The following is a 23754-nucleotide window of genomic DNA, read 5'->3' as shown; positions in this document are numbered from 1 at the left end:
CCACCTCCAATTACACCAGAGATAAGGTCTCCCTGTACTGTCAGCACAGAACTTCACTCATGGTGTGAGCCTATACACAGAGTCGCACCATTCTTCCCCAATCTATCTTGGTTAGCAAGGCGCAGTGAAAGAGCTGCCTGTGTTTGGGCCGATCATTCACAGTTTAGTGCTGTGTCCATTACAGCGATACTTGCTGGAGTAACTGAGATGGATTGCTCTTCCCAGGCTCTTCAAACCGCACGCGCTTAATTACAGGCTTTTAGTCAATATTAAAACCAATACACCTAAAGAAGAATGCAGTTCCTTGAAAAAGCACAGTGACAAACCACTGAGGAGAGATCCCAATCTCTCCCTAGCCAGCCTTAAGAGGATCCTGAACCAGAGCATATGCACATAGCCTCACATTTCATACACTCTCTGAAACACAAGCACATATATACGCCTTAATCCTGATCACATACAATCACTCAGCTAGGAACCCACATCCCTGTATCTGCTCCTGTCTGCAACTTTGAAGAGTGTGCAAATTGTCACACAAGATCCCACCCACACATGACCTGGACCCATGCTCCACTTATCGTATCTGCATCTGTTCAAATGCCAACATTTCATCTAACCCACCCCCTACTTTGGGCAGGGATGTAAGTCATCCTCATTCTGAAATCAAAAGCGTGATGCAGAGACTCTGTTTCCAAAATTCATAATAAACTCTAACACAGCCTTCCCTTACACTCCACTACTCTCAATTCCAGAATTCAAGAACATTTTTACAACTAAGCATCCATCAACAACAAAAAATTATTTCAAAGGAGAAGACAATAATAAAATACTATATAGAAATAAATTAGTTGGTATAGAAAACAATACTAAAAAAAACATTGTCATAATTTTTAGTTTAGGCTTCAGACTATTTCCTATAGAAAACAGCAATGGACCACAGTTAAAGATGTACTTTCCCCTCTCTCTGATTTAAAGCAAGACTAAAGCCTCTCATTTAATCTGAGGTCATCCTACACTCCTCCACACCATCAAAATTTCTGGAGGAAAAAGTTACACACCCTTCCTTTTTTGCATAACTGTTTTTCATCTCTTGCCTATCCTAAGATTTTCCCTATTGTTTATTTTTTTCTATCCATGCTTGATAAATTATTTCCACCAGCTTGCTCAGCCAAGAAGCTGAGTGAACTATAAGCATGTGGCTTTTCTTGCTAAAGCAAAAAGCTGTTTTGAAGAAAAGCAAAACAAGCAGGTTCACTCTTACAAAGTATAAAAATGTAGACAAACAAATGCATTAAAAGTTAAAATAAACACATGCAAATGACAAACCACATAAGGAAGGTTTCAGCTTAGCTTTCCCTCATCCCTTTTGCTTAAACATGTCTATAAATGAGATGCAATTAATTCTCCATATCAGTACCTACAGGATTTCTGCTGCCTGCTTTCAGTGAAACAAAACTGGGCTTTTTAAGTCTTGAGACCAGAGCTACCTGGGCAAAAAAAGCTGTAATACATTGTTCGGAGGCATGCAGTTTAGATCTGCCTAAGGGAAGAAGACGACCACAAAAGAAAAGAAGATTTTTTTTGTTCTAGAGAGTCTACAGAAAGCTTTCACTTTTTGGTAAAAATTTGATTTTCCATTTGGGAGCATACACATTCTCTCTACTCCTGACTCTTCCCCAAATTCTATACAAAAGATGAGATCTCACTGCAAACCCTTATCCCTAGATATCACCCATCAATAGCTTTGCAATAAAATCTCTCATAATTGGTTCCCAGTTTCTTCCATTGCCTCAAACTGACTGTCCTTGTTGGGGGGTGAAAAAAAAAGCGTATCTTAAATCTAATGATTGCACCAATAAACTGAAATTAGACTAATGGGAACACTGAACTGAAAATAAAGCAAAGAACATACATCATGAGATTTCATTAAACAATAAATTCGTTGATTACAACTTTATGTTTTAAAGACAGAGTTATCTTAAGACAATTTGTGGCCCAACACAATAGTATTTGCTGTGTATAATGAAAATCAGATAATATCAGAGTAAGTTTGTTTATAATTTTTAGATTAAGAGAATTAGTAAATTTTTCTTAATTACTTTAATGTTTAGTTTAACAGTAAAATGAGTTCACACAGACAAAATAAAGAAATATAATACATTTTCCTTTTATTTTCATGATGTAATACTTGGTACTTGTCAAGGCATAAGCAAGCATCTTGTTTCCAAGGTTCGGAAATAACATTTAGAAAGAGTAATTTTCCCTCCCCCATTCCAGAAAGAGCTACATCAAGCCTATATATAACATTATTTATTGTAAAGGTGTAATTCTAATACAAAATGGGACTGCTGATGAAAAAATCCTAAGCTGTTACCATACCTTAGGACACAGGCTGTTCTGCAGTTCTGCCTCTATTCAAGCAATGCCTATTGCTATACTGCACTGAATGCAGGGTCCTGAAGAGACTGAAGTTTAAAAGCAATCACTGCAAGACAAAATGCTTTGCTTTAAACTTCAAAACAGCCATCAAAAGTGTGATGCAGCCTGTAAGCGGCTGTCACAGTACAACTAGGGTGTGTTGGATGAGCAGCGCAGGAGAACCAGAGAAAGCAGGGACTTCTGACGTTGGCTACACAGCCATGGGAAGATCTATCTTGAAGTACACCTCAGAGTGAAAAGCAGAGAACACTCAAAGTTTTTACACCCTTGTACATAATGTTTGCAAAAAGTCACACATGCTAAAATGTAAGTGATAATTTCTTGGACCCCCTGATGACTCAAACTTGCAGTCCTTTAGATTCACTGATCCCACAGTCAATATGACCTACAGACTTTTCACCAGTTTATTCACTGGTGACTGAAAAGGCCACAAACCTCTGTATGAAAAATCATGCAAGCTTCCACGTGGCCGCCTCACCATCACCATCGCCTCTCCCAACAACAGCGGTGTGCTGTGGCTGTATCCATACTGTCCTTAGCTTTCGTAGTGGTAGCGTTCCGATTCCTTCACATGGAAATGGGTGTCATTTGCTCTGCCTCTACCACTGTTTTTATGCCTAGGGTTTCAGAGGGTTGGGAACAGATGAAGCAATGGCATTGTGCAGATATAGCTTTCTCTAAGCCCCTCTCCTGCATTGCCCAGCCTTTCCACTCTAAATCTGGGTTTCTGCGGCTGGCGAGTATCTATAGAATAAGAAAATTTTTCTTCTAGCAAACAGTACTTTTCATTCCTTCCCTGTTCAAAGTCTCATAGAAAAGGTAAGGAGAACTCACTAGCACCGGTTACTTTCATTTGCTCCAAATATGGAGGGTATTGGTAGCCCTATTACCCAAAAGATAAACAGCACTAGCTGTGCATTCCAAGAAAGCACTCTCCAAGCCTGCTCGAAACAACAAAAATTAACTACCACCAGCACCAACTCTCATTTGTCAAAACTCAGTGCTATTCTTTGATCAGAGTGGACTCAGTAATTTTTTTAAAGCAAAGTAAATTCAAATCAGTCCAACCACCGCATGTAATGTGCATGATGGTCTTGGTAGCCACTGGTTTTATAAATAATAATGGCTGGCAGTTTATCGGTCTTGACAATTTGAGACAGGCAGCTTGACAATCTTAACAGACATTGCTGAATCCAAAATACAGTTCCCACAAGGTCTCTTGTGCGTGCTTTCTCTTGCTCACTGGTTGTAGCACCTACCAGTGAGCAAGGGAAGGCCAGCATTTAGTACTCTAACACGGTCTGGCAAATCCTCAGTCTAGCCCTGCACTGCTCTTCAGCTCACTGCCAGCGGGGTTCCATTACAGCTCCATAGCATACACCATTAAAAAAATAATTTATTTTTACAATGTATTAGTTGTGCCCCCTCTGCCACATGATAACAAAAAGCTCTGGCAAACAACTGCGCCTCAATGAATAAAAAGTTTGTTTAACCAAAGAGTAATTGGAGTTGCTTGGCACTGAAGAGGAACACAGCAATGCTCTGACTGACATATCTTGCATAGATTGAGTATATCAGATCTCCTGCACTTACTTCTATGTACAAAACAGCAAGCAAGCTTTCTTGAAGCTTCTGATTTCAAGAGCATTGTTCCTGGGCAAACTAAAATATTCGCCTCTTTGGATTCTGAATAACCAAATTTTTCTACTCTTACTTTATTTTAAGGAAGCCACAATAAAATATTTTCACACATGAACTTTAAGGAGTTCTAATTTTTCCTCTGGCAGATGGAGATTTTTTATTAAACACATACACTGAAACAAAATAAACTGACATTCAATGAATACTAGCAAGAAAAGATAGCTTTTATATGTTTTTTTTAAATCTAGAAATCAATGTCTGATCTCTCCCATTGCACAAAAAGGCTATAACTTTATACTTGTCTTCAGATTTGCATGAGCTGGATAAACAAGCTAAATCACAACTACTAAATCATGTAGAATATCAGATTACTGTAGTAATTTTTAACCAAATTTTCAGTGCTACTACTATTTTTGCTGCTGCTAAGCCAATTTCATGCTGTTAAGTATTCGCCTGATTAAAACAGTCATCAGCAATTTGTGGTTTTCCCCTCTTACAGATTTTTACACCCTCTGTATTTTAGAGTTTCTAATGATAATCCTTCTGTGCCAGCAATTTCAAAGCTTCTGCCACACATGATAAATGGACCTTGTATTATCATTCTGCATCCAGAAAGTCACCATTCTTGTTGCCAAGGATTTTATAGTGTAGAATCTTTGCTGGTGCACAACCAGATGCTTTACATCAAAAGGACCAAACCCACTAAGAACTCTTAGAGATACTGAGGCCAGCAGCTTTGCAAAGCTATACATCTGTCTGATCATCCTTCCTGCCAACATCAATGGGAAAATTCCCACTGATTTCTATAGGAGCAGGCTCCCATAGATAGTGAGAAAACACAAAGCTCTCACAGCTGCTTCCTACTCCCAGTAAAATGGAAGAGGTTCCTTTTCAGAAGGGAGCAGAATCAACTACAAAAGCTGCATTTAGAAAATCACAACCAGGCTCTTCCAAGATAAAATACGACACCTTAGTGAAAAGATATTGCAGGCTTTCAGAAAGATACGAGGGGCAAAATAAAACATTTAACCTTTTGTTTTGTTTGAAAACCTCAGAAATGAACTGCACTCTTTCATTCCACCTTAACATAGTGGTCTGAATCCCAAGGCAAAGCAAACTTGTAAAAGAGAAAGCAAATGAGCCAAAAACCCTGAACAAAAACAAACCTCAGCATGTACTGGAAAAGAAAACCTGGGTGCTGCTCCAGATGCCCTCCTTTACAGTCTATGCTGCTCCCCTGCTCTGCAGCCAGCCAGTGTGCGCACAGCAAGTCCAGCCCCAGATGGGAATATCCCTTACCCTTTAGTACCCCACAGTTGTGCAGAGCATGGCTGCTTCAGCAGCAGCACCTGCAGTCTTAGCTTTGTTAAGCCCATATTAAAGCTAATATGCAAGTCAGAACATTTAAAATATTGAAGGAGATGGATTTTTTCTTTTTTTTCTTTTTTAAATAAAGAGGATTCTTTTTTTTTTTTTTGTCATTCTTTTCTTCTTCCAATATTTCAGTCAAAACATTAGTTATAAAAAACTAAGTAATGGGAGAAGAACTAAAGTGGAAATACACTGTAAGGCAGATTGACAGCGGATCAAATATTCATTCCTATGTAGGAACTTCGACAGAAATTTTAAACTGCGAAGAGATAGATATGGGGTAAACACCTACTAGGACGCAAAAAGAACAACTTGAAAGAAGAAGGAAATTTAAATTGCGAGTCAATGCCAGCTGACCATGACAAGTAACTGGAAGGGAACTTCCAAGATAGTGGACAAAGGAGAAAAAGAAGCATCCCCACACAAAAATCCCCACCAATGCTCCTCCCTGGCACAGTTATACAAGCAGCTTATCACTGGTAGTATCTGCTCTATAGATGGTTCAGCATGGACCTGCACAATCCTTCCCGCGTGGGGATCAGGGAGGAAGCCCATGTTCTTGAGGATACAGATCCCGGCTTCACCTCCTCCTCCTCCATCACCAGGCTTCTGGTGAATGAGTACAGAGGAGAACTTAACGTTTGGCTAGCAAAAAGTAAACTAACAAACTTCATGGCTTCACTTCATTTTTGCACTCTTCCATTATGTCTGCCTTCACATGGAAAGATAGCATATAGACTTCCTCAGCTGTCGCAAATTCTGAAGATGAACACTGCAACTATTGTCAAAAGATTCAAGGACAAATCCAAAAAGGTATTAAGAATCTGGCACCTAAATCCTATTCAATGGAGGTGTAAGTCCTTAAACATCTCTCTGGCTCTCGCCCTACATCTTTGTGACAGAAGCTAACAATGTTTTGAATAATCAAATGTTCTTTCAATGTTGTACTCCCACTTTGATGAAAGGGAACGTTGCAAATTGACCAGGTTATGCTTTCTACTTAAAAAGAAAATCAAAGTCGTTTGTAAGCACAAGTGATTGACAAACTATTTTAAAGATATGGCTTGCGCTTTCCTATGCACATAATCTGCATTAGAAATATTCATCCAAATAGCTAAATACAACTGCAAGCAGCCACTACATTTCTGCATGAATGTAAAAACTGAAGCTTTCATTACTTCTAACCTGACATGAGCGACTATGCAATGCTCAGCTTGAAAAACATGTGTCTACATCTACTTTCTCTTTCCCTTACGAGCTTACTTCTTCCCTGCAACCATCTGCAGCTATGACTAGCACTTGACATGTGCTTGAGAAGGTCAGTGGGTGTTTGCTATTGGTTTCTGTGGTCATTCTAAAGGTTCCTCAATACACCCACAAAGAACATCCTATAGGTCTCACCAAGCCCAGAGGAGCATGCAAGGGAAAAAAAAAAAAAAAAAAAAAGGCAGTACTTGAACAGGCCACTGTAAGCAATGGGAATGACAACTCTCTAAACAACTCCTTTTTGGGAGGGCTGAATTAGGTGCTAATGAGCATGGGGCTGGAGGCAAGGAAACAGCAGTTATCAGTTACCTTTCATTTAAAAAGAAAAAAACAAAGTTTCCTTGCACAGGTAGATACCTCGACAAATCGTTAGGAATCAATATTTCCTTATGGAAGAGGGGAACAAACTGTTATATCCACTCCCCTCCTAGCAGTAGTGCAGGAATAAATAACCAGTGTTATCTGAGGTGCCCACCACTGGAAGCAACCGTGCAGCAGTGTATTTGCAGAAGAGCAGAGAAGGTATAATCCAGGACTCGCCATGGGCACTAAAGCTTTAGAAGCAAAGTGCTCTCTTGCTGTAATTTAGTAAGTCGACCTAGATCTCTCATGGAGGAAAAAAACTTCTGAGTTTCAAAACCCTTTTGGAGGGCCATTTCATGGGAGATTTCTAATGATACGAAGATCCCACTGAAAAGCATCTGAGCCTCTCCTCGTTGCTAGGAAAACGGTGTCCTAAAGAGGACATTACTTCATTAAGCATCCAAAGAATCTTGGATTCCACTTGTTCCCCCAGCTCTAAAGACCAATAATGGAAAAAGGCAAATAATTTGGTTTTCCTCAGCCACATGAGATATTCAGCCTGAAGCCCTGAGATTTTTTTTTCCTGTAAAATGACATGGCAGAATTAAAACAACCACCCCCACCTCCAAATTACTCACTGTATATATCCTGTGGAAAATATACTTGCACAACCTTTAATTGCTAATCTAATGCTTCCTCATAGACTCAAATGGAAAAGTTATGAATAGCTCCTACTTCTAATAAAACCCCACTTACGAAGTTGGTATGAAATGCCTCCATTCTATACTGGAGAAGCACATCCAATTTACAACGCACTTTGTAGTCCATGCATGCTGAATATTATACAGAATAGCCCCAAAACACTGAAAGGAGGAGGTATCTAAACGTAAACTATTGTTTTAATTTAAGAAGTGATTAGTTACTCCAGGCACACAACTTGGCATTTGGGGGAGGCTCTATTTTTTGGGACATTTTCACAAATAGTCCCAAGAAGCACAGATCATTTTGTGACAGCACCTCCTTTGGATGTCCAATCAACACTTACAGTTGAAAAGTATAAGTATGTTCATTATTTATTGGGAATCCTACTACTGGGAAAGGTGGTTGGAGAGGAATGAAATCTTAAAAACCCACCTGAATGTCTCATGAGACATATATGTGTGCAGTAAGACTATAATTTGCTCTCAGATTACTCACACCGAATGTTCCCGAATGATGCAGAAGTTTTCTTGCCTTACAAGATGTATCTCAAAATGGAACCATAATCTGCATCGCCGAGGCACAGCATGTGAAACAACTTTCTTCCTTCACATCTTATCAAAGAACTCTTGCACTACCAAAGGCACCATTACAGAGAAGGGAAGCCAAAGACATGCAGCAATTACTTCTTTTTCCTCAAGGCCACATGATTCTCAAGATAGCTACTGTTATTACACCATCAGTTACATGCTCCTACACAGGAGGTTAATGGTAGCTAACTCCTTTCACACTTACCAGGGAGAACTGTTTCACAGAAACAGACACCTCTGTCATTTATCCACCAGTTTCCTTGCATAGTTAAAAAATAAAAAATAAATAAAATACAGCCATACCTAGAAACATTGTCACCTCATTCTTTTTAACAGTCATAAGTTTGCTACTCTCAGCTCCATCATCTCTTGCTCTGCAATCATGCCAGGAGAAATATGATACAGATAACTGAGGTATTTAAATACTGACTGTCTGCAATATGTTCAGAAACCTGATACAAGTGCTTCCTCTTTGCCTTTATCCCTTTGAAGTCCACGGTTATGTGTGACCCACTCAGGAGCTGGTAGCAGAGCTGTGCATAGGGTATGAATTCCACATAGACTATTTCTGAAGCACTTCTCTTTTCACCAGTAAAATGAATACAAATAGTTTCTTTGAAACTTTTGTATCATAGTTTACCCAGCGGACATTACAGCACAAGTCAGCTACGTGATTTTCTACAGGATATGTCATCTGCCAAAAGGAAAGTCACATGCTTACATTCAAAGTAACACTGCAGTTATGCCAATGAACAGCCCCAAAATGACTCTACATCAGTGATACTGTGTAGGAAGGAGAGAGTCTAATAGTCAGAAGTGCCACAGTGACACCCTGGAGATAGAAGTCTCCCATCTGAGCATGGAAGAGTTCCAGTGAGCACTACTGCACTGGAAAGAGCATCTTTAAGGACAGGCAGGTAGTATCATCCTGTGACCCAGAACATTATATTTTCAGCAGATCAATGAGGCTTCACAGAACTGAGCATACTGATGTCAACTTCAACTTAATGGTTAGTATTAGACACAGGAAAAAACATGTTACCACCTCTACTAAACCATGTGATGAAACTATTAAATCCAGGTGGGGACACAATCTCAATTAGTGTAACAGGTTTTGTTAAGGTAGTTAGTTGCTCAGTGTCCTGCTGTACCTCAAGCCCATCAGAAGCTGGCTAGATGATGAATTGACTCATGTAACTCAGGCTTCAACAAGAATTCAGTAAATGGCAGTGGAAACTTTCAATCCTAGAAGGTACAGATGATAGAATTTCACAGATTTATTTATTTATTTATTTATTGTCATGGTCTCAGATCATGACAGTGATGGATTCTTCAACATAAAACACTGTTTNAAAAAAAAAAAAAAAAAAAAAAAAAGCAGTGTTGAATCAGTTGCATTTGACTATAATGCTTGTAAAGGTACTTTCCATTCACACATAAGCTGTTAACAGGCCCCAGACACTATACAGTCACATGCTCTTTCTTGGTAATGTAGGAAAGTTATAAGACAACTCCCCCAAAAATCCAATACTTCTTTCTTTTTACTCCATTTTACAAAGCCTTTACAAAGTACCTTCCCTGCAGAATCAAGGTTTTTGCTTTCCTTTAACATTGTATTCACCACCCTCTCTTGAGACCATGACAAAATTTTTCAAGGTCATAGACGGTTGCTAATTCATGGAGGAACAAAAATTGCTATTTAGAAAATACACTCTCTACAAAAAGCTGTGGTACGTGTTTTGGATCATGGAAAGGACAGAACATTAGAAAATGCTAATTTTTGATAAATCAAATGACAGGGCATCCTGCTCTATGGAAAGGATGGTCAGAATTCACTATCAAACATCAAGTTCAAAACTCCTCAACAAATTTAGATCTACAAAAAAGGAATAAATTGCTGTGATTCTGCACAGACTATCTGTTTGAAAGACTTAGCTTAGCAAAGTATTGTTTTCATTTAAACAGTTTTTATTGCAATGTTTTGCTGTCTGAGGTATCTTGGAGACTGTGTCAATAATTCAAATAAGTGATTTGGTTCATCCAGTCAGTTCTCTTTCCTTGTATCAGCTGCCCAGGAAGTCTGGGGAAAATGGTAGGTACTATTTCCCCAGACACTCAATAAAATAGAGCAGATACGCAGAAACACAGAGATACTGGTACAAGATTCAAAGAAAGACAGAAATATCTGAGATTCAAGAGAGCTTTCAAAAGAACACTAGTTTTTATGGCATGTTGGCTTAAGAAGTTCTCTACTGTGGTTTGCACTGCAGTGGCATGATAAAATATAAACTGAGATGATGTCCCTGTCAGTTTTGCTATGCACCATGAAGAAATTAAAAAAAAAATCCAGATGAATTCAGATGATAAAGGCGATTCAGCAGATAAAGGGAAATAGCACTCCTCAGGATACTCTCATAATAAGAAGTCTCAGCAGACAAACTGAAATTGCAATCTTGATTCAGCCTGGAAAAAAGGAAATACATTCTCTTGCCTTTTGGCTAGCACAAAACAGGAGAGATGTAGAAGCAACAGATGCATTCCCTGAGGTGAGATTAGGGGACGTGGTTGCCTTGAGAATGATGCTCTAGAGAAGTTACATCAGCCATCTCTGCTGTAGACAGACTGTCACTGATTTATGGGCTCTCATGCGAGATTAGGAATCACGGAGGGGAGGAAACAGAGACACTCCCCACCCCCCAAACTGACAGGATTGAGAGGAAATAACCTCCTACCACTTAGACAAATTAGGTTAAAATGGAATTAAAACACTATGTTCAACAGCAAGATATCTATAATTAGAAACCAAGACTCTCCTGGTCCTCAGGCCTTTAATTCAAAATTCAAACAACTTCAGGCAGAATTCTTTGTCCATCTCTCCTAGGAGCCATTATAATTAAATCAGCAACTATGAGAAAGCAGATGATTAAATCATTAAAAAAATATTTGTATATACCTGTATGTGTATGTATATATATTTTATAAGTGAATTTCTAGGAAATAAATCTCAACTTTTGAACCAAATAAGGATGAGAAATCATGCTGCAAGGTACAGAAGTTGTTCAGCTGGACTGAGGTAATCTCTGCTTGTCTAGACCCATTAAACAATGGAGAGATTTGATTTGCACAATTGAACAAATGCTCTTGATAGAGCATCTTGACAGAGAATTTTGTTTCTTGTATTCCTCACTGGGTTGTGTAATGGGTCAAAACTGAAGAGAAACTGGCTGAATAGAGGCACAACTCCTCCAGCTACTTTACAGTGTTGCATTTTCCCTCTGGACCTGGACCCCACATGCCAAATTCAGTAGGTAGCAGGGCAGTCAGCCGGTCCTACAGCCAAGGAGATAGTGCACTACTGTGCCGAGGTTCCACAAGCTCATGACATGGAACAGGACAGGATTCCCACTCATCGGAATGAGAGCTATATCCACACTTTTAAAAATGCATCACACACTCATACATGATAAACAGAGAATTTGCAGGAAACAATATCCAGTAATATTTCAACACCAGGCTCACACCTAATAGTAAAAACATTGGTTAAATTTTCCCTGCAAAAAATTCATGAAGTTGTTTTATACAATAGACACCCCTGGGATTGGGGAACAAAGATATCATCCAGCAAAATTCTAAATTTAATACTTTAATTTCTATTTTATCATTTACAACCCCACGTAGATTTTCAAACTGCCAAATGCTATTTTGCATATGGCAATTTTAATCTAAATTCCACAGGAAAGGCGCTTCCCATCTGCAGCTGAGCTTGCAGAACACACCCAAAGGCTTCATTCAAAATCTGCTTTTCAGCAGCCAGCAATATCACTGCCTACCTAACTATACACACAGCAGACACAAAGAGATGTGAGATTGATGATAAACAGAAACTATCACATTAAACGGGACTGAAAATACTTACACACACTCATAAGCTCTCTGCTTTTACAGAATTACCCTGGAAGAATATCACAAAAGGATCCTGCTTCAAAGGAGCTGCTTTATAAAGGCTGGGTATGAGTTCCAGTGATGTCAAATTAATGTTTTTCCATTAACTTCAGTACGTTCCCAAGCAATCTCCTGATTTTTGTTGTCAGAAAGATTTAAAATAGGATGGCAAAGAATCTAGGTTCAGTTTGTAGCTGAGGCAGTGGCTTATCACCCTGTCACGTACAACTTCCTGCACCAAGACTTACATCATCATGGAAGGGCTTACAGTGCTTACTGCCACCAAGGCAGCTGGATACACGTAAATCTGCTATTACTGGCTATCAGCTGCTAAGGAACTGGTTATTAATGGTGCTGTGCTTTGTTTTTCTCAACTTCAGCATTATGTTTCTCTAGTAAGTATTGAGTAGGTCTGTCACCTACTAAGTATATACAAACTGCAATGTAATTTAAGAGTATTTTAGCAAAATTATTTTTTATTAACAATCATTTAACAGAGCATCAAAGTACACTTGAGATAAAAAAAAAAAAAGGTTTGATTCTCATTTCTCTGCTTTTTTGCATTCCTCCAGAGCTAAGTAGTACTAAATTTTTGGGTTTTTTTACCACAACAAAACTGATACTCCTCTATGTTTTCAGCATGATAAACATCAGCTTGACACATTACCAAGGAATGAAACTTGTGATATCTATTTATATTTGGGAAGGCACTGAAAAAAAATAGGTCTTCATCTTAAATTACTCTGTTATTGGGAAATGTTGAAAGCTGAACAAAAACAAGTATTAGTTGCTTTTGTGCTATTTTAAAGTGAGCTTAGTATAGAGGTTACACAGCCAACAGAGACCAACACACAATGACAATACAGGAGAAATGAAAGATTAGAACCTGAATCTACATGTTATAAGTTATGATAGAAGCTAGTTTATCTGGGAGTTTCAAACGCCACAGTCATTCAGAATTGAACTTAACATGCACCCAGCGATAACTATTGCCCTTGCCCAGATTCATCAGGAAGCAATGTTTATTACTAAGGAAGAACATGGGCTATTTCAAACCAACCTCCTGTCCTACAACTCAAAGAGACTGAACTAACATGATTACAAGCAAAATGTTTGACTCCTTTGGTAACAGAAATCTGATCTGTGCAGCCTGAATCTCACGAACATTGGGTCAGAAGTACCAGTCGAGGGTACCAAATGCTAAAAGCAAAATAACTGGTGGGAGCTTACGAGCTTCTAGTAGACCATGCAGTGTACGGCAGCTGTCAGCAAGTGTACTTTTTCCCTGCGGTTGCAGTTGCAGAAGAGGATGGTTACCTAAGGCAAAGGAATAACCTACAAGGTCAGACCTTACGTACAGCCACTGCTGCTCAGAAATCCACAAGCTGCAAGCACCCATCCAAATTTACCCTGTACCAACTTATTTATTCTTAATGTCTGGTTTCTCTCAAGTGGTTAGTGCTCCTAGCACTCATTTAATGAAGGTAATACTAAAATAAAGTTCAYGGTGAAGTCATCTTAAAAACAACTTTGCTGATAATTTTTATGTAGCTATTCATTAACGGCAAATATCCTAGAAGTTAATTTCCCAGCCAAAAGCCACCAAAAGGACGAAACCCTGCTGATTAGAATACATAGAAGGATAATCAAAAGTTTCACYATGCTTAACAAAAAAATTGAATTCTTCTTCATCATGTGGGTCAAATTGAAAAATTAAATYGTACCAATACATTAGAACTTAGATTCACAAACCAACCACTTAAAGTATTTTAAAGGTAAAACTAAATTGCAGGCTCATATAAAAGGTTTCTAAACTAAAAGGAGAAACCAAACTGAAAAAATACCCAAAGTTTTAACTAAATGCTTGAAATGATTGTTTTTAGAATAGGATAGAAAACTAGCTAGAAGCACTCCAGCACTATTAGTAAATATATTGCTAAATTAAACTTTTTCATATCAATAATAAAGGTAATTTTAGTGCAATTACCTCCAAAAAGGAAACAAATCAATTCCATCTACTGACAAACTGGTGTATGCAATAGTTTGTGTATTTGGAAAACTTATGAATGCTCATTCTGCACAAGAATTGGGGAATCCAGCAGTCATTTTGACAAAGAAAATGCCTCTRGAGTTATGCAGTTTCGCATATCTGCAGTCTGTAAGACTCAGCTGTTTATTACTTATTTTACAGAAGATAAAGATTGTATTTTCAGGCACTAAAAAAACCTAAACAAATGGATAAAATAGCCCCCCTCCCCCAACTACTGAGGGTCAGATTTAATAAAGAAAAATCCTCCTTCTTGTGCAACAAATCCTTTAAAAGCCCTGAAAGATATGTCAATGCTTCCATTGACTGGTGAAGATATTAACAGAATTTTAAATTTAAATTTGGCCAAATCTATGTTTTATTAGAGCTATTGAAAAAGAACATACAATAARTCACTGAATTGCTTCAGCAGCCACAATGATTCCAGCTTTCTTACGGCTGCTAGTGACACATGCAGTGGAAGCAGATGACCATCAGCAAATAGTCTTCTACAAACACTTGAGCTTGGTGGAAAACACTGTTTCACTCCTACCAAAGCTACATTAATTTGGCGTGAATCAATTCACAGGGAGATGGAGGGAAGAACCTGATGCTAACACTGCTACTACCAGTTTGCAACAGTACTCTCCTTTGCCCAGCAGCTCAGGATTAGATATCTACCTGAAAAGTTGTGTTCAAGCCCTTCTACCTGATGGGACCCAACATAGGACAGATACAGCACCTTCCTCCAAAGYAGAGTCGTCATCAAAATATAGGATGCACAGTGCTTTTCACCACTCATGTTCAGTAGGTTCTATTTTGTCAGATAACCAATAACTAGTCCCTGTTCCAGGTAACTATTTACACAAAATAGTACTGCATAAATAAGAGCAAGGGTGATCCTCCTCAAAACAACCTATAGCCCAATCCTTAGGATCTTCCTGAGGGAGGGTGTGGGGTCGGCTCCCTTGAATGAGCAGAAGGTTGAAACCTCAGCTCTCCATCTCACTGTCAAATGTCCTAATGTGAACCACTAGATGAAAGGGGTGAACTCCACAGGAGAGACAACCATCTGCTGGAGTTAAGACCTTCGTATTATTTCCCAGTATCTAACCATGAAAAGTTTTAGTTCTGTGCAAATGCTACACTTTCTTCAAAAGTGGAGAGCAGTCTTCCTGGCCAACTGAAAAAGGGGGTTACATCTGGGTTGATACAGATCGAACTATTTTCATCCAACACTACTTTTAAATATTCTTGCAGCCGTAGTCTTCACAGGATGGTAYCCTGAAGTTTATTATTTAAATTAGCTAATGCTAACTAACCAAGAAATGCATTAATACAGACTTGCTGCCTTTGGAACAGCAGTCATGGCACGAACCCAGCAACAAACTTGTCTTCAGTTCTTCCACCGAAGACTGCAACGTGGAACATCACCTCATGAGCTACAAGAACAAACAGTAAGCACTGTCTTGCTACCGTGCATCCTTCCTAATGCATGCTAGAGTCTTAGCTTATTCCTGGGAAAGTTTTTTTTTTTTTTTTTTTTTTTTTTAAACAGGACAAAATTCTCTTACCATATTCAAGATTTCCAAATCATTTGTAGGAATACAAAAGAATCTTAAATGAAAAATATAATTACAGGAGAGTCCTGAAGAATCTCTAAAATGTGGGCTGATGAGACTGGGAAGACTAATGAAGCCTTCCCAGGCTTCATTACACAGGAAAGCACAAAGTCAGTATGAGGGAAGTATTTTCTACAAAATAAGGCAACTAYAAGAAAGCCACAACTCTTGGAAAGGTGTCTCATTTCACAAACTACTCAGTGTTGCACTAACTCTTCCCTTCACAAGTTGAGATKTTGAATCCACTCTGCTGTTGCCAGAAGGGCAAACACCAGTTTGCATCTTATATAGGGAAGATGAGCTTCTCCTCTGCACTCAGATACAACTCTAAACTCAACACATTATTCAACCACAAGTTTTGTCTGTTCTGCCCCATTAGTTTAGAAAGGCACCACTTGTGTGGTTCTGGCCACAGGTGCCAGAATCAAACTGAACTAAGCCATAACCATTTACTTCATTTTAACAATGTTAAAGGGAAGAACCAGCTCAAGGCAAGAGCTTGACAGTACTAAGGAGTGTATTAGYAGGTACATAACTAGAATCTCAGTAACAATTAGATACTGAAGTGTCAGAATACAGTCTTTATTCAGAAAACATAGATCCTGCAAAATTGTGTGAAGAAGACTCTAAAATAAAAACTAGGACAAAATATTTTAATACTATTTGCTGTATTATATACCATAATGGCACTTGTTTATAAATGCTCTTTTTTGTTACTGTTTCAGAACTTTGAAGGGGTGACCTGATTTTGCCATTTCACGGTGGTTTCAGTACAGAATACCCTGATGAAAGGAATTTCAGCTGAAGCTTATTCTATCATTTCTACTTCCTGGAGCTTATTCTGCAGCACTTCAGAGACCTCGAAGACATCACCTGTCCCTGTCATATGACATACAGTACAGATACAGTTTCTTCCYAGGATTTCAAAAATAATTAAAGGTAAGCTACAACAAAGGAAGAATGGAAAAAAGAAATATGTGACAGAAGCAGTAGGAATCTGTTACAAATTAACTATGAGCACATTCAAGTCTGATAAAAGGTAGAACTTTTTCCTTGGTGTATGTTTATCGTAGCTACAAAGCTAAGTTGATAGAATAACCTTGGGGCTCTTTTATTCCAAATCAGCAAAATGGCCACATTTTATTTATTTTGTTACAGAATTGCTACATTTCAACTACTTCCAGGATTTAAAGTTGTCCTGYTCTTTTTTAAAATTGTGGCAGGGATAATAATGTCTGATGAAAACTAAAACAATTTCTGCATTTTTGCTAAAAGATGATTCTAACTTGACAGGATAAGGCTTCTAACTACTGTTTTAGCTGTTATTTATTAGTAACAGTTCAGAAGTTTCTCTGGTTATATTAAGCAAAGTTCTACTAAAAAAAATAAATAAACCAAATACAAAAGAAACCAAAGGCAGGCAGATTACTTCACTGTAGAAGGAGCTGCCCCTCCTTCCTGCAAGGCTAAATTGCCTACAATCTGTGCACAGTAGCCAAAAAAGGGCTCTAATGGAGTAGTCTGATACTCCCTTCACAGTGTTTTTCAATCCACCCAGCCATTATAGGACGTGGTTGGGAAGTGCTCTCAACCTGAAATGCTAAAATATGTTGTAATATTTCAGCAAGGGTGGGGGAACATAGTCAAGGGAATATTTAGGCATAAATAGTCAAGTATCACACCCTGTTAGAGCTCACTTGCAATATTTTTCTCAACTCCATTAATACTATATTCAGCTGATTCAAAAATTGCTCCCTCTGCATTCCTTTCCTTCTCGGACAGACCATCAAGCACCACAATAAACATAACTAAAAATAAAAAATAAAAAAAAAATAAAAGTACGAACATTCCCCTTTCCCCTCCATAGCATGCCTAGAAGACAAAGCCATTTCTTACAGGAATTGTCTACACAGCCTCCAAAGAAGCAGACAGAAACACAACAGATGATAGTCATTATCTCCCCATTTTTCTTCCTGTGCAGAAGCTATTTCTTATGCACTAAGATGATCACAAACAGAAAACAATAAGGGTGCATTAGGTTGGAGAATGAATGATCTATGCATAGATATCATACTAATGATTAAATGTATTAACATAAACATGYATTACTTATGAATGAAATGTACAATAACCTATCATCACTACCCTGTCTAGTGCACTTACAGCTTCCAGAGTGAGGAAAATACTCATGAAGCACAAATAGTTTGTCATTTTATCAACAGCTCCCAAATCTCTAAAAATACTTTTAAACTACATCCGTAACAATTAGAGACCACAGCCATGTTCGCCTTGTGATTACTTTAAAGCTAAATAAACCTTCTCTTTGAAGCAGAAACAAGTCTTTTGAAGTTTTTACCAAGTTTTTGACCACAGCTTTCAAATAAAAGAGCACAGATTTAAACATACTATACTCCAACCAGGATCATTTTTGGAAACACTCGGCTTGCTTCTTAGATGGGTTTCCATTTGATTCAACCACAGTAATTGTACAGCTCTTATAGTACTAGAAACTACTCATAAAAACATGTAGAGATTTCCATTTATAGATGGCTGGGTTCAGTTTACTGATCTTGCAACCAGAAGTAGGGTAAGTCATTCTTTTCTTTTCAACACCACACTGTAGAAGGAATCAGAAATAACATCAAGTGACATGACTTCTCTTTTCTTGATCTCATGTATTTTTATTTATACAGTTATATATATTTATTACACACACACACACACACACACACACACACACACACATATATGTATCTTCTTATCTTAAACCTATTACATCATTCTCAAGTCCCAGGTCTGAAAAAACACTACACTTACACCCTCAGTCTCATCTTTGCATTCACAGAGACTTCAGAGACTGCACGTATTTCCTGTGTTTATCTGGAAAATTACTTTAGGACCACGTCAATCCTGAAGAAAGACTGAGGCCCAGATCAGCACAATCTTTGGAAAGCCCACGGGAAGCGATGGCGTTTGACAATATTTGGCAGCCACAGAGCCATCTGGGCAGGTTAGCCCCTCGTGATGCAAGCACAGGCTGTGACTGGTCTAATCTTGGGACATCTCAAACTCTTCAGGGCTAGGAGGGAGCTAGGGCAGCCAAAGAAACTAAACACCTAACAGAGGCTCAGACAACGCCTGAAGTTTTCTAAAAACATGGCACTATCTGGAACACCAGGTCAAACTGTCAAACAGAAGGATGGGGTTGAGAGAAAAAACAGACACACTAAGTGCAGAGAAGAGTGACAACGATCTGGCAGAGAAAGGCCGAGGAAGATCAGGATTGTATAAACTGAGAGTTGAAGAATAAATAGGGACACATACACTAATAGGAAAGGAGAAGAGAAATTGTGGATACCCATCTCAAATTCAGGAAGGACGGACCGTTATGGAAATTAAGCCACAGTAGAAGAATACTTTTTTCATGTAAGAAGGTAGCCTGCTGAACTCATTGCCACAAAAAAATCAGTGGGCCTGGAACATAACTCAGCCTATTTGTACTCTATTATACGTGGAACAGTATCTAGTTTTACTGTAATGCTAGTATCGGTATTAAAAGTGCTGTTAAATATCAGGTGTAAGGTTTTATTACAGCCTAATTACAAAGGATCATGAGAGGCAAGAGAAGATTCATTATTTCCTCTCTGTGATGTTATAAACCTTTTCCAAGGCACTAAGCACTGCTTAACTCAGAGACTAGTTACTGGATTAGTAGTAGTGTCACAGATATGACTCAGGTGTAGAAACTCTTATTTCCTTTGTTTAATATGAAAAAAGGTCTATGTGGAAAAAAGGGCACAAACTGAATCCTGGCATGCAAATTTAAAATCTCAATTCTCAAAGGAAAAAAAAAAAGGGAGTAATTTACTATTGGGGGTGCCCACAGCTTCCCATTACATGGCTCTTCATTGCTTAGGAAACTTGTGACTCTTTAGACCTTTTGTGCTGAAATTCTATATATCAAGTTCAGGCTTAGTTTTTTGAGGAACTGCAGCCAAAACAACCCAGTCACTTCCAAGAATGTAGCTGGGGTAAAAAAAAAGGACCTTTTATTTGAAGAACACAGGGCATTGAAACTGGTCTCAGYGTATGTGCTTTTCACTACCCAACTTTTGAGTTCTTAACTTGGAACCTTGATGCTGCTTTTCTGCAAAATTCTATCTCCTGGTTCTTATAAGTCAAGTGAAATAAACACATTACCCCGATCACTGTTTTGCAAACCTTCCCATTTAAAATTAGTCGTAACAGACGATTCGAAAAATTTGTATAAGATAAACTCTGTGTTCTACAGCACTTTCCTTCTATCCAAAAGGGCTGATTCTCATTTTAATACAAAGCAGAATCAAATTACAAGCTCAGTTTAGCATTAATGGAGACAGAAGTTTAGCACCCTAAGATAAAGTACCTAAAACATACATAACTTATCTGTACAGAACAAGCTGGCAGAACAGTTACGTCTTTGGCAAACCAGACTCAATATAAAAGGGATTTACTTGCGTGCAAGAACATTTGCAGTCTCTGTGCAGTTTTACTTTGAATAGATTTAACATTTAACTAGTTCAACCATATTAATCCTTGAGCTCCAGACTCCTGGAAAAGTATTTATCATTTTTCATTTAGAACCAAAAATGACATCTGCAGCAATAAAAGGAAGAATTTCAAAGAAGTGTATGCAAATTTTAAAACATCATTATCTAAATAAATATGAAAACCTCCCAACTTTCTCAAAAAGTAAGATTCATAGCAAGACTACACTTTTTTATATCAGAATGAATTTTAAGCTTTAAAAGCCAACACTTGGGGCAGCTTTTTCTTAGATAGGAAAGCCCATCATTTTTGCAATATTCTGACAGCAAAGGCTAAATTGTAGCAATAGTGTTGAAATACCCCAGTCAGAAAGTGCTCTAGATTGAAAATTTAAATGAGAAACCAACTCAGTCCAGTTACTGATAACACAAGTTAATTAAGAGCATTTTTGAACATTTGTCCTATTCCTTTGGTGCAATTTCCAGGTTCTTTAAAGAATTCCCTATTGTGTTGCACCCTACACACTCCAGGGCACAGGACTAGCTGCCCTTCATGTGTATCCTTCATCTGGTAGTTAGAATTTTAAAGTTACTCTTGACAAAGATCTACAAAAAAAATGGAGTAAAGTAAGATGTGTTTCACTGCCATTACACTCACTTCACTAATGGAGAAAGGCAGATGGATGTTTGTACGGCTGATCCACCTCCAGTTGTCTCCCACTCCCCACCATTTTTCACCAGCCTCTCCCCTCCATTGCCTCTTGCCCACTGTCTTCAGTACTTGCAGACAGTATCCTTCAAACAAGCAAACAAAAAAACCCTATAACCCCTCACCCCCTTAAATGTTAATCCAAGAATGAGGAAAAAAAGGATGAAGCAGATGAAAAAAACCCAAATAAAACAAGGGAGTCCGGAAATGTTACTTATTCCACTTTAAGCTAGTTTAAAATATGCAGAAGTGTTTTGACATTTTACCATGTGTGCATTTTACTTGCATACAGACCAGCAGGCAGAGAGGTTGCCATATTTTATTATTCTGAGCAATTCCTATGTAAATTGTCATGGCACCTGGTCTTCACTTCTAGTTCAGGAATGCACAGCTCACTCTTTATCTAGACATAATTTTGTTCCTCTCACAGGCCACTGGAAATCTGAGACTAATACGATAGCTGCACAATCACTATGGCTAGCAAAATTTCTTTGGAAGCAGCCTTCTCTCTACTGTAGATGGAAATGAGAGAAAAACACTACATTCTGAGGTATGATAGGATGCCTTTAAAATAGCATATGTATTGACTTGTGAAACTAAATCTAAAAGTGCATCTTCTATTAGCATAATCAGCTCCCCCTCCCCAAGTAAACCACAGAATACTACTGAAAAATGCACTGTCACAGTGAGGTGTGTTAGAAACAGGCTCAGACTAACAACAGCAATGTACAAAACTACTTATATACTTAACTACTTATATGCTTTGCTTAACCAATCTGATAGCCTTCTCTGATGGAATGACTGGCTGGGCAGATGAGGGGAGAGCAGTGGACGTTGTGTACCTTGACTTCAGCAAGGCTTTTGACACTGTCTCCCATAACATCCTCCTAGGTAAGCTCAGGAAGTGTGGGTTAGACGAGTGGAGAGTGAGGTGGATTGAGAACTGGCTGAAAGGCAGAGCTCAGAGGGTTGTCATCAGTGGTGTGGAGTCTAGCTGGAGGCCTGTGGCTAGTGGAGTCCTCCAGGGCTCAGTCCTGGGTCCCATCCTGTTCAACTTCTTCATCAATGACCTGGATGAGAGGACAGAGTGCCTCCTCAGCAAGTTTGCTGATCATACCAAGCTGGGAGGAGTGGCTGATAACACCAGAGGGCTGTGCTGCCATTCAGAGAGACCTGGGCAGGCTGGAGAGATGGGTGGAGAGGAACCTCCTGAGGTTTAACAAGGGCAAGTGCAGAGTCCCGCACCTCGGGAAAAACAACCCTAGGCAGCAGTACAAGGAGGGGGCTAACCTTCTAGAGAGCAGCTCTGCAGAGAAGCACCTGGGAGTGCTGGTGGACAACAAGCTGACCATGAGCCAGCAATGTGCCCTTGTGGCCAAGAAGGCCAATGGTCTCCTGGGCTGCATTAGGAAGAGTGTTGCCAGCAGGTCGAGGGAGGTGATCCTGCCCCTCTACTCGGCCCTGGGGAGGCCTCATCTTGAGTACTATGTCCAGTTCTGGTCTCCCCGGTACAAGAGAGACATGGAGCTACTGGAGAGAGTCCAGCGTAGGGCTATAAAGATGATCAGAGGGCTGGAGCACCTGCCCTGTGAGGAACAGCTGCGAGAGCTGGGCCTCTTCAGCCTCGGGAAGAGAAGACTGAGGGGGGATCTTATCAGTGTGTACAAGTAAGTACCTGAAGGGAGGGTGTCAAGGGGACGGGGACAAACTCTTTTCAGTTGCCCCGTGTGACAGGACAAGAGGCAATGGGCAGAAACTGAAGCACAGGAAGTTCCGCCTGACCGTGAGGGGGAATTTCTTCCCTGTGAGAGTGACGGAGCACTGGCACAGGTTGCCCAGAGAGGTTGTGGAGTCTCCTTCTCCGGAGATCTTCAAGGCCCATCCGGATGCAACCCTGTCTAATATACTCTAGGTGACCCTGCTGAGCAGGGAGGTTGGACTAGATGATCTCCAGAGGTCCCTTCCAATCTTGCCGATTGTATGATTCTATATTCCCTCTGTGCAGGTCGTCCCCCTTCCCTGGACAGCTGCCATCTTGCAGAACACAGGAAAGAGGTGGCCTTCTCCCGCTCCCTATGTGGAGAATTGTGATTCCTCTCCAAGAGGCAATACTCCATATACTTGTCACTACCTATTCCCCAGTAACTTATCTGGAAAACCTGCTACAACAGCTTGAGTGAGTCTCATCTGACTTTTGGGCCTGAACTCAAATATTCCTTCATCTTCCCTCATACTTTGCCGAAGCACCTCTCTCCCTCCCTCCCTCCCTCTCTCTCTTTTCTCCTAGTAAGATCTCAGAATATCCAYTGTACAGCATTTTTTTTTTCTTTTTGTGCCACAATGGCATTTCTCAGTTTAACAATTCTTATCTTTTCTCCCATCAATTGGGACTTTAATTATCAGCTCTCCTAGCCCTCTTAACCAAGTGTTTCAACGTACTTGCAAGAACTCACATTACAAATTTATGTATGTGCTTGGTAAAGCAAAACTTGGAATAAGTTGCAGAGCATTTAACTAAAWACACAGGCACAAATAAAGGAAATAATACGAAAGAGGGAGAAAGAGCTGGTTGTTGGTTTAGTATTTCATTAATTTCTGTAGCAATCTCGGGTTATTATAG

Source organism: Rhea americana, unplaced genomic scaffold, assembly GCF_003343005.1.
Source record: "Rhea americana isolate MKP2758 unplaced genomic scaffold, rheAme1 scaffold_243, whole genome shotgun sequence".
Taxonomy (NCBI): domain Eukaryota; kingdom Metazoa; phylum Chordata; class Aves; order Rheiformes; family Rheidae; genus Rhea; species Rhea americana.
This window is presented reverse-complemented; position numbering follows the sequence as displayed.